The 9767-nt window shown below is 43.3% G+C and overlaps 1 protein-coding gene across 2 annotated transcripts in view; it reads right to left on the reverse strand.

The window, feature by feature from the left end:
- The window catches only part of osbpl3b (oxysterol binding protein-like 3b), a 113438-nt gene extending 106927 nt beyond the window's left edge, over window positions 1-6511 (reverse strand). Inside the window, exon 1 of one of the 2 annotated variants that reach the window (XM_083761316.1) lies at window positions 6398-6511. The gene's annotated coding sequence lies outside the window, so the exon portion shown is untranslated. The remainder of the gene's footprint in view (window positions 1-6397) is intronic. The other variant, XM_083761317.1, reaches the window with a different exon arrangement.
- Window positions 6512-9767: the final 3256 nt, after the last annotated feature.

The raw sequence follows: 9767 nt of genomic DNA on the forward strand, positions 1-9767 counted from the left end.
ACACAGGAACAGTTTTGTCGTGGGTTTTGACACATAATAATGTTAGAAATATTAACATTTCCCCGTTACACACAAGATAGGTATTGGTACCGGCCGATGGGAAGAAAAACGGTGATCAGCATTGGTCCCAAAAACAATAATCGGAGCACCTCTACTTGTACGCTATATAATATTACATTGCGGCTTGCCGTGTGGTGATTGTGCATCATGTGTTAGAACAGAAATATTAACACTTTAAAGAGAAGTTGTGTGAGGAGAACCGTAGCTATACCCGCATCTTTACTCTGCGACTCATCGCTGAAAGCCTATTAAGACAACCCGGCCAGTGTGCTTGAGTTCAATTCATGTTAACGGATATAAGTGTGTGAAGGCAGAAGTGGCATTATCATTAGAATCGCGTCCGCTTGCGGATGTGTCAAGTATAATCAGGCCTTTAGATTTCAAATGTACGGTACACAATCCTTGGCACCGTCTGTAACTCCTGCATTCAGTCATTTGAAATGAAAATTTTATGAAAAATTGATGTACAGACTAGTACAGTATTGATCTGGCTTTTACTATCATGAGCAGAGCACAGTGTCTGTGGCGTGCACAAACGTTCATTTACACATTGCAATTATGCAATTGTATTTTGCATTAGGCACCAAAATAGTACTCAGAGGCTTCATATGAGCGCTGCTAAGCCTCTTTTGCCCGTTTACATTTTGAAGCCACATGTATTATGCATGTAGCGTAGCGCCCTCGCAGCTAGAGTAAACACCTGCTAGCATGCATGGGGCCATACCTGCCGTCTGCATCTACTTACTGTAGACTCAGTCCCAGCCTTGCTCATCTGCGAAGAGAAACGCCTGGTCACAACCTAAAAGGCAGAGACGGTATCGGTGTACCGGAACATCCGTCAGATGTATTTCCCCCGGATACGATATTTTTTCGACACACACTTGTTTGTACTTCCGCCAAAGTCCCACAACTTCCGCCTCCCCAAAAAAAGATATACCCTCTTCTACAGCGTAGGTCTTGCCCAGCGTTCATCTACTCACATTCATTTGATTTCAGCAGCTGCTGCTCTAGTGTGAAACGTGTCTGCCAGCCACACGTCATTTGTTTTTTTTACTTCCGATCCGATTACAATCATTTGAAAATGACATGATTGGCCCCCGATTTCTGATCACGTGATCGGATCGGGACAACCCAAATTTTAACCTCATTTCCCCTGGCATCGTCGCAATGCTACACGTTGTGAGCTTGCATAGCAGCTATTTTGGCAATTCGGAAGTATCTCCCTACACCCTACCTACAATATATTCACAAAAACTCTGTCTTAGGCAGCAACACAACCCACTGAGCTTCTTACTAAACGGAACTTGATGGTATAGGGCTTTAATGGTAAATGGTGCATTTGTATAGCGCCTTTATCCAAGATTTACATAGATTGTGCATTACATTCATTCACCCATATATCCATACACCGATGGCGACGGAAACCATGCAAGTCACCAACCAGCACATCAGGAGCAATTAGGGGTTCAGTGTCTTGCTCAAGGACACTTCGACACTAATTCTGAGTCTGGGGGAGCCCGAGTTCGAACTGGCAACCTTGCGGTTACCCTACCATCCGGCCACTCTACTCCTGAGCCACCTCTGCGGTGGTGAGGAGATGTACTGTACAGTACGAAGGAAAAGTGCAAAAGCTGATCAAATTAAATGTTTGGGCCCGGGCGGTTAGCTCAACCGGTCTGGGCACCTAGGCTGCTGAGCCAGCCTGACTGCGTGCCGCGGGTTCGACTCCCGATCCCGACGGCCTTTGCCGCGTGTCTTCCCTCCCATCTCTCCCCATTTCCTGTCAATCTACTTTCAACCTATCAATAATTGCTACATTTAACGAGTTCAGAAGGGCCTCATGGTGGTTGCAACCACCAGCATCACACTATGTGCGTGTCTGTCTGACTGATCATACACACCTCATACTAAAGGGACCAATAGAAAGCAATCCTGTTGATTACTGTGGGTCAAATGTTTGTTTCAAATACACGTGTTTACACATACTGTACGTGTCACATATACTGGTATGTGTTATTTGAATTGAATATATGACCCCAGTGGGGGAAAAAAGACAGCAAGGACATTTTTGGGTGTAATACTTTTACAAAGCGTTTGACAACTCGTACAGTATTGCATTTCCGTCTAATAAAATATTCAATCACCACTCAATCAATTAATCAATCGCCCAGGTTGTAAGCCATTCTCTACCAGCCAACAGCATCACTTTACTGGACCTGTGCAATGTAACAAGATACACCATATATGGCAGCAAGTTACAGGAGAGAGAGAGAGAGAGTCCTTGGCAGCCAATGATGCAGCCAGGAGTAGAAGTCCTGAAAACCTGCACCACACACACACACACACACACACACACACACACACACACACAGTACACACGCTGCCTCCAGCTTTAACACATTATAGATGAGCAGCACCACGTCACGGCAGCATGGATTACATGACACTGCACATCTATTCAGATAGAGGCACATTGGCGCGGGAGCCAAGGGCAAACTCAGACAAGGAAACCGAACGGTAGCGTGCTACGGTCATTGGCTGAATTTAACCATATCCATTACTGGGGATACATTTTCCACAGTGGCGCAATGGTTAGCAGCACTACGGTTTGCCTCATACCGGCGGCGGGGGAGGCCTTTCTCTGTGGAGTTTGCATGCTCTATCCCGGTGTTTCCGTTGGGTTTCCTCCCACACCAAAAGGACATGCATATTAGGTACTGTACTACTCGTGCTGCCAGTGCCCTTGAACAAAGGTATACTGGCATACAACTGGAGTAAGTCCCCCGAGCACAGCGCTGCACTATGGCTGCTCATTGCATGCTCCAAAATACGTCAAATGCAGAGGACAAAGGGGATAAATATAAATAACACCTTTTACAGTCACCATGACAATCCTGGAAGGTCCAATTGCAGAGACCCTAATTAAATCTCCTTTGTTTTTTGGTGCCTTATTTCTATGTACAGTACAGTATATTCAACTCGTTTACTCACTCTTATAAGACTTATATTATTATTAATTTTGTAATTTTGAAACTTGGATGCATCTCTTTACTCGTATATGTTTCTGTCCTGTTTTTCATACTGCGGTGCTGCCATGACAACTGAATTTCCCTCGCAGGATCAATCAAGGGCGGTGAATCTATCTAGCTATCCGTTTGTCTGTCTGTCTGTCATAGACTGCAGTACTCCAGTGTGATTTTTTTTAAAGTTATGCTTCATTACAGAGAGTTCAGTGTAGACTCAGACAGAAAGAGAGGAGAGACGTGCGAGAAAAGTCAGCAGTCAGATTCCAAACAAGGGTGGTCCCCACTCACAGGGAATCAGGAACCATATGTTTTGTGCACTAACAGGCTGAGAGACCAGGCAGGCAGGCACCCCACAGTTATATATTTATTCCTTTGCGGTGTAGAAGTGATTTATTCCTTTTGCTGTGTGGAAGTGATAGAAGAACTGGCCTGCCACTCGGGTGTTCCCGCAGTGTGTGAAGTTTAGTTTATGTTCCCGTGTGGACCGCGCGACGGGGAAAACAGTTTTTCTCCTTCGTGTTATTGACGTTCCCGGAATTCTGCCAATTCCTGAGTGGACTTGTCTTGTGTGTAACTGGAGGGGCCGGTTGTGGCGGTGTATATTTATTTACAGTACCAATACGCAGAATGACATGCCGATGAAAGGTGCTACAGTATAAATATTATTGATGTACATATGCTCAGACTTACATCTGCTGTGCCGTTTAGTGTTTAGAGTGAGTTGCCTGCATGAAAACCTACTAAAGAGAATGTGAAAAGGCAGCATGAGGAGAGTTATTAAGTGGGCCCTCCTATGAAACACATTTTCATTTAAGTAGTTCACCCCAAAAAAATGACTTCAATTATACACCCCATGGAGCCTTGAATAGAGGGTATGCTACTATGCTAATGCATGAAGTGAGAGGCTAATCGAGAGCCAAAGTGAGCCAAAGTGAGTGGCTAATCGAGAGCCAAAGTGACCTTGTCTAATGCAATCAGATAGGACTTTTCTGTCAGGGTTAGAAAGCAGTTTTTTCCACTCAGTAGGCGTTTCCACATCACTTCCAGGTATGATGGTGATGATGTCACGTGCATACCCGCTATACATCTCCATGAATTCAAGGCTTCATGGGGTGTGTAATTGATGGGAAATAAGTCACATTTTTGGGTGAACTGCTGCTTTAAGCTTCAACAGTGAATTCTCTATTCACTTCAGTCATAAAATGCAGAGCATTTATTTACAACAGTGCCACATTCACCTCAGTCTGTCTAATGTAAACAGAGCTGGCATTTGAGAAAATCCCTTCAGATGAAGCAAAGCAAAGTTACTATATTTACCCAGGGTAACTGGACTAAGCTCAAGAACTTGTTTACAGCCAGGCCCTGCTCATAGAACATTTCATGGTAGGGGTTCAATGCCTTGCTCAAGGGCACTGCCTTGCTCAAAGCCACCTACCCCCACCTCCCAAAAAAGAGAGACACATCTGAATTGACCTCTTTCAGGGCCCATGCATGTTCTGGCAGCACACACACAGGACAACAACATTAAACCGTACACTTTACTTAAAACATATTTTTATCATTTTGAGAAAAGTAGCCAATTTAACCTTGGTGACCAGTGCTGACCACCTATCCTGTTACTGTATATCAATAGAGTTTTTTTGTGGGTCAAGCCAACATAAAATTACAAAAATGTTTTGAGTATAGTACTTTTGACAAATTCCCCCCAGGCTGAATTTGACATACATTAGTACAGTACTGTGTACAGTGCATCTGTCAGGAGGTCGAGTGAAGAGTGGGAATTAATGGACTGCTATATTACCAAACAGTAGATACTGTAGTTATTTTAAAATGTCAATGACAAATGCTAGCAAAAACAACCTACTCGTGTTGGGCAGCACACTGCATACCCACACTTGAGAACCTAATCCCAGCTCAAATTCTGAAGGAACATGATAATGGTTTCTCCACTCCTCCTCACAACTCTAGATAGGCCACACACACACACACACACACACACACACACACACACACACACACACACACACACACACACACACACACACACACACACACACACACACACACACACACACACACACACACACACACACACACTTAATAGGCCACTTTCCTATTCCAAGCAGTGCACATTATTCACCATTTCACTCTGTAGCTTTCTCTAAGTAGCTGATTCATTGCTGCCATTAGAAGTGGCGAATTACTGGATTGATGTACTATATGTCCTATAACTTTTCTAGAGGGGGGGGGGTCTGGGATGGATCTATTTATTAGGCCTATTATTCAATACATGCTGCAGGAATGTAAATCAGGCTGGATGGAACTCAGGCTAGCAGGAATGTGGCTCTCAAACATTTTCAAATTGATATAGCCTATTTGGCCGCAGACACGAATCTGAAAGTAATTTATGCTAGGCAGGGACCCCCTATAATATAAGAGAAGAATTGTGTTAAACCATTTCCAATTTTTCACCGTTTCCAGTCTAAATCTTCCAAACAAAACTATATTCGAGCTCACACTCACAAGGCACTGTGAGCTTTTACTGTAGATAACTGGTTCCCAAACAGTGGGTCGGGACCCATTTGTGGGTCGTGGACACATTTGTATGGGTCCCTTTATTTTTTTGTTTCCTATAGGCTATTTTGTATTTCCCCCAAAAAGCTTTTTCCCCCCACGAATTAAAAAAAATTGCTGAATTAAAAAAAAAGTGTGTTAAAGTGACTAAACTGATTTTTTCTGGGTATCTCCTGTGGAACCCCCTCAACGATCCCCTGTGGGTCCCTGGACCTCACTTCGAGAACCCCTGCAGTTAAGTAGGCTACACTACAGGACAACTGCTTGTGAGACCATAAGTTGCCTATACTACTGACTGACTTTTCAGCTACAGGATATTGTCTGCTACTGTTCACTGTTGGCTTAACCTTGAGCAGGCAATTAATCCATCCATTATTTATGAGGGTATAATATAGCCTACTGTAGGTAGCCTACTATATAGTCATTTGTAGAATTGTAGTATAGTTGTTGAATACTGTATACCTTTTTCAAGGGCGAAGTAATGCAATTAACAACGGAAAACAATGCAATTCCCTTGATACAAATCATAAAGCAAACTTTTAATTAGATTTCACGAATGTCGACAGTTGAACCTCGCGCCGAGTCACGCGCACATACAAAGGTGCATGCTGCCATGACAATATCTGAGTTTCTGTAAAATACCGGTAAGTATAAGCAGTAGGCTAGCCTGTAATAAATAACTGGAAGCTTATTAAATTAGTTAGACGTGTTTGTGATTAAATAGCGCATGCACTCACCTTGACACTTTCAGATGTGAATTCCCCAAGTGTTGAAAGCGTTGTATTCTCTTTGAAAACGGCTTTTGTAGAGCGGGTTATAGTTTTATGAGAGAGATGAAGCGTAGACCCTGTGATCTCTGGCGGTTGAATGACCGACATTCATGCTCAGTCTCACGCACCCAACTCTAGCGTTTGCGTGCATCCGTTTATCAACTGCTCTCTCTCTCTCTCTCTCTCTCTCTCTCTCTCTCTCTCTCGGCTCCACACTCCACAGCCGGGTGTAATATGATCGTTCGCCGTACGGCGGTACTGTGAAAATAGCCGATCTGCAAGCTCACAGCGGGTCGCGTGACTCGCGCCCACGACGAGCTGTGAGTTTGCAGCTTGGCGGTGCGAGGGGGAGGCGGCGATGCCTCATCGACGGCTAGAATCTCCAACCGGAGTGCAGCATCGGTTCCTTAAAGGCGGGACTTAACCGTTGACAGTTAAACGTTTGGTATTCCAGTAAAAAAACAGCATATTTTCCGTGAAGCCTGCGTCTCGTTTCTTGTCAACTGTAGCCTACTGCAAGTAGCCTACCATTCTCCCGACACCCAAATGGATAGACATGGGTTTTTTGATTGATTGAATTATTTATTAACAGTTTGCAGAATTACAGTACATTTCAAGCACAAACTCAATACAAAGACTGTTTGTCTTTGACTGTTTCGACGACCCAATTAAGCATTACACTTGTTTACACATGATGTTCAATTCATCAAAACATTTAGAGACGTACAAATAGACACTTCTATATAGACAAAGAACAGAACAGGTCCCCGGGCCCCGGGGACCCCCTGGCTGGTCGGTTGGCCCCGGCCCCCCCATCAGAAAATATAGAGACCCAGACCCGGCCGGGACCCCCATAAAAGGGTCATTAAATGTTTTCAAAATGATTCCAAATGTGTACAAATGCAAGTAGAGGTTAAACTGCTTTTTTTATTAATTTTTTTAACAATATATTTATTGCATTTTTTTTTTGACAAACGGACAATACAACAAAACAATACATAATACAGACAATACAATTACTTAAAATGAAAAACAAACAAAAAACAAAACCAAAACATACAATACATACATATATAAATACAGTATAATAAAATAAGGGCACTTAGAATGGCCAAAGTAACCCCCTTGTACAAAAAAGGGAGTAAATTAGAACCCGGCAACTACCGACCTATTTCTATTCTAAGCTCCATCTCGAAAGTGATGGAAAAAATAGTCTATGAACAGGTTGAAAAGTATCTTGCCACTAATAAATTGCTGTACGAGTTCCAATCTGGTTTCAGAACATCCCACTCCACTGACACATGCCTCCTCTATTTGAGCGACCACATCAAACACGAGGTGGACGCTGGAAAATACTGCGGCATGGTCATGCTGGACCTCCAAAAGGCTTTTGACACCGTGAACCACTCCATACTGGTTAACAAGCTTAAAGCTATTGGTTTTGATAGCACATCAGTGAGCTGGATGCAATCCTACCTGGAGGGGAGAGAACAGATGGTGGAGGTGAACGGAACACTGTCCCCTCCCCTCCCAGTGAGCTGTGGCGTCCCACAAGGAAGCATACTAGGGCCTTTACTGTTCCTAATATATGTTAATGACATGACTTCAGCTTGTGACTGCAACTTGTTCCTGTTCGCAGATGACTCAGCACTGCTGGTCTCGGACAGGAACAAACTGCAGGTTGAAAAGACCCTCAGCTCTGAACTCGGTAGAATCTGCACCTGGCTCGCTGATAACAAACTATCCTTACACCTGGGAAAAACTGAATCCATCCTCTTCGGATCAAATAGTAATCTCAGCAAGGCAGATGGCTTCTTGGTTAGAGTGGGTGACAATATTATCACACGAAAAGATCAAATTACCTACCTAGGTTCCATCCTGGAGGCCAATCTTTCCGGTGATAAGATGGCCACCAACGTAATCAAAAAAGTCAATCAAAGAACAAGATTCCTTTACAGGATCTCCTCACTGGTCAGCAAAAACACCTTGAAGACCTTAACAGGAGCCCTCGTACAAGGTTTCTTTGACTATGCATCCACCTCTTGGTACCACAGCACCTCAAAGGCCCTTAAAACAAGGCTCCAGACCTCCCAAAACAAACTGGTCAGGCTCCTACTTGGCCTCACCCCCCGAACCCACCTCACCCCTGCCCACTTTGACAGGCTGGGATGGCTTAGGGTCGTCGACAGAGTACAGCATCTTGCAATGGGTCTGGTCCACAAGATTCGATACACCACCAAGATACCCATGTACCTGTCTAAATACTTCCTTAATGTAAACGAAGTCCACACCCACAACACCAGAGGGAGTGCAACAAACCATGTACAACCCAGATTCGGCACAAACAAGGGACTAAATTCTTTTCGCTCCTATGCCACCAAAATGTGGAACGCCCTACCAACAGTCATTAAGACATGTGAATCCCTTGACTCCTTCAAAACCGCTCTCAAAGGGCACCTACGGATGGCTGCAATTCGAAACTGGCCTCTGTAAAATCTGAATCCCCCCCACCCCCCCACCCCATTTTCCCTCACTGTATATTGTATCTTTTCCCTTTTTTGCTTCCCATATGATGAATTTAGCTACATAGAAATGTCTATTTGTATGTCTCTAAATGTTTGTATGTCTTTAAATGTTTTGATGAATTGAACAATGTGGACCCTGTTGTAAACAAGTGTAATGCTTAATTGGGTCGTCCACTCACAGTTGACAGTCTTTGTATTGAGTTTGTGCTTAAAATGTACTGTAAATTCTACAAACTGTTAATAAATATTTCAATCAATCAATCAAAAAAACAACAACAGAGTCCTTATGGCCACAAGACCAAACAGCTGCAAAGAATACAATTAGACATTTTCAGTTTCCACCATTAAATAAGATAAATCATTAACCGTAATATATTGGATAAACCGTCCCCATATCTTATCAAATTAAACTGCTTTTGTAGCCTTGCTACAAGACAAGACTGACTGTCATAGATGAGTGACCTTGGTCCATGATGACTGTCTTGATCCATGGCTACTAATAGGCCTATAAAATAAAATTAAAATATTAAATGACAAAATGTAATTAAATCTAGATGTTGGAACTTGGAGATTACAAAACTACTGAATAGGCGCCCTATCCCATTACAAAAAAAGCACCATGATTGTGAAATTAAAAACCATTCCATTGATCCATATGCTCGGCCTACACAACACTATCGCATTGCACTTTGTGGTCAAGTTGTGGGTGAAAGGTCACGCCACGAACAGCTCAGCAGACTTCACGGCAGGAGGTAATTAACTAATTAGAGCGTTAAGTAAACGATTCTTGGCAATAATTTGAGTAGGCTACC

This window comes from Protomyctophum parallelum (assembly GCF_964188405.1).
Source record: "Protomyctophum parallelum genome assembly, chromosome: 3".
Lineage (NCBI taxonomy): Eukaryota > Metazoa > Chordata > Actinopteri > Myctophiformes > Myctophidae > Protomyctophum > Protomyctophum parallelum.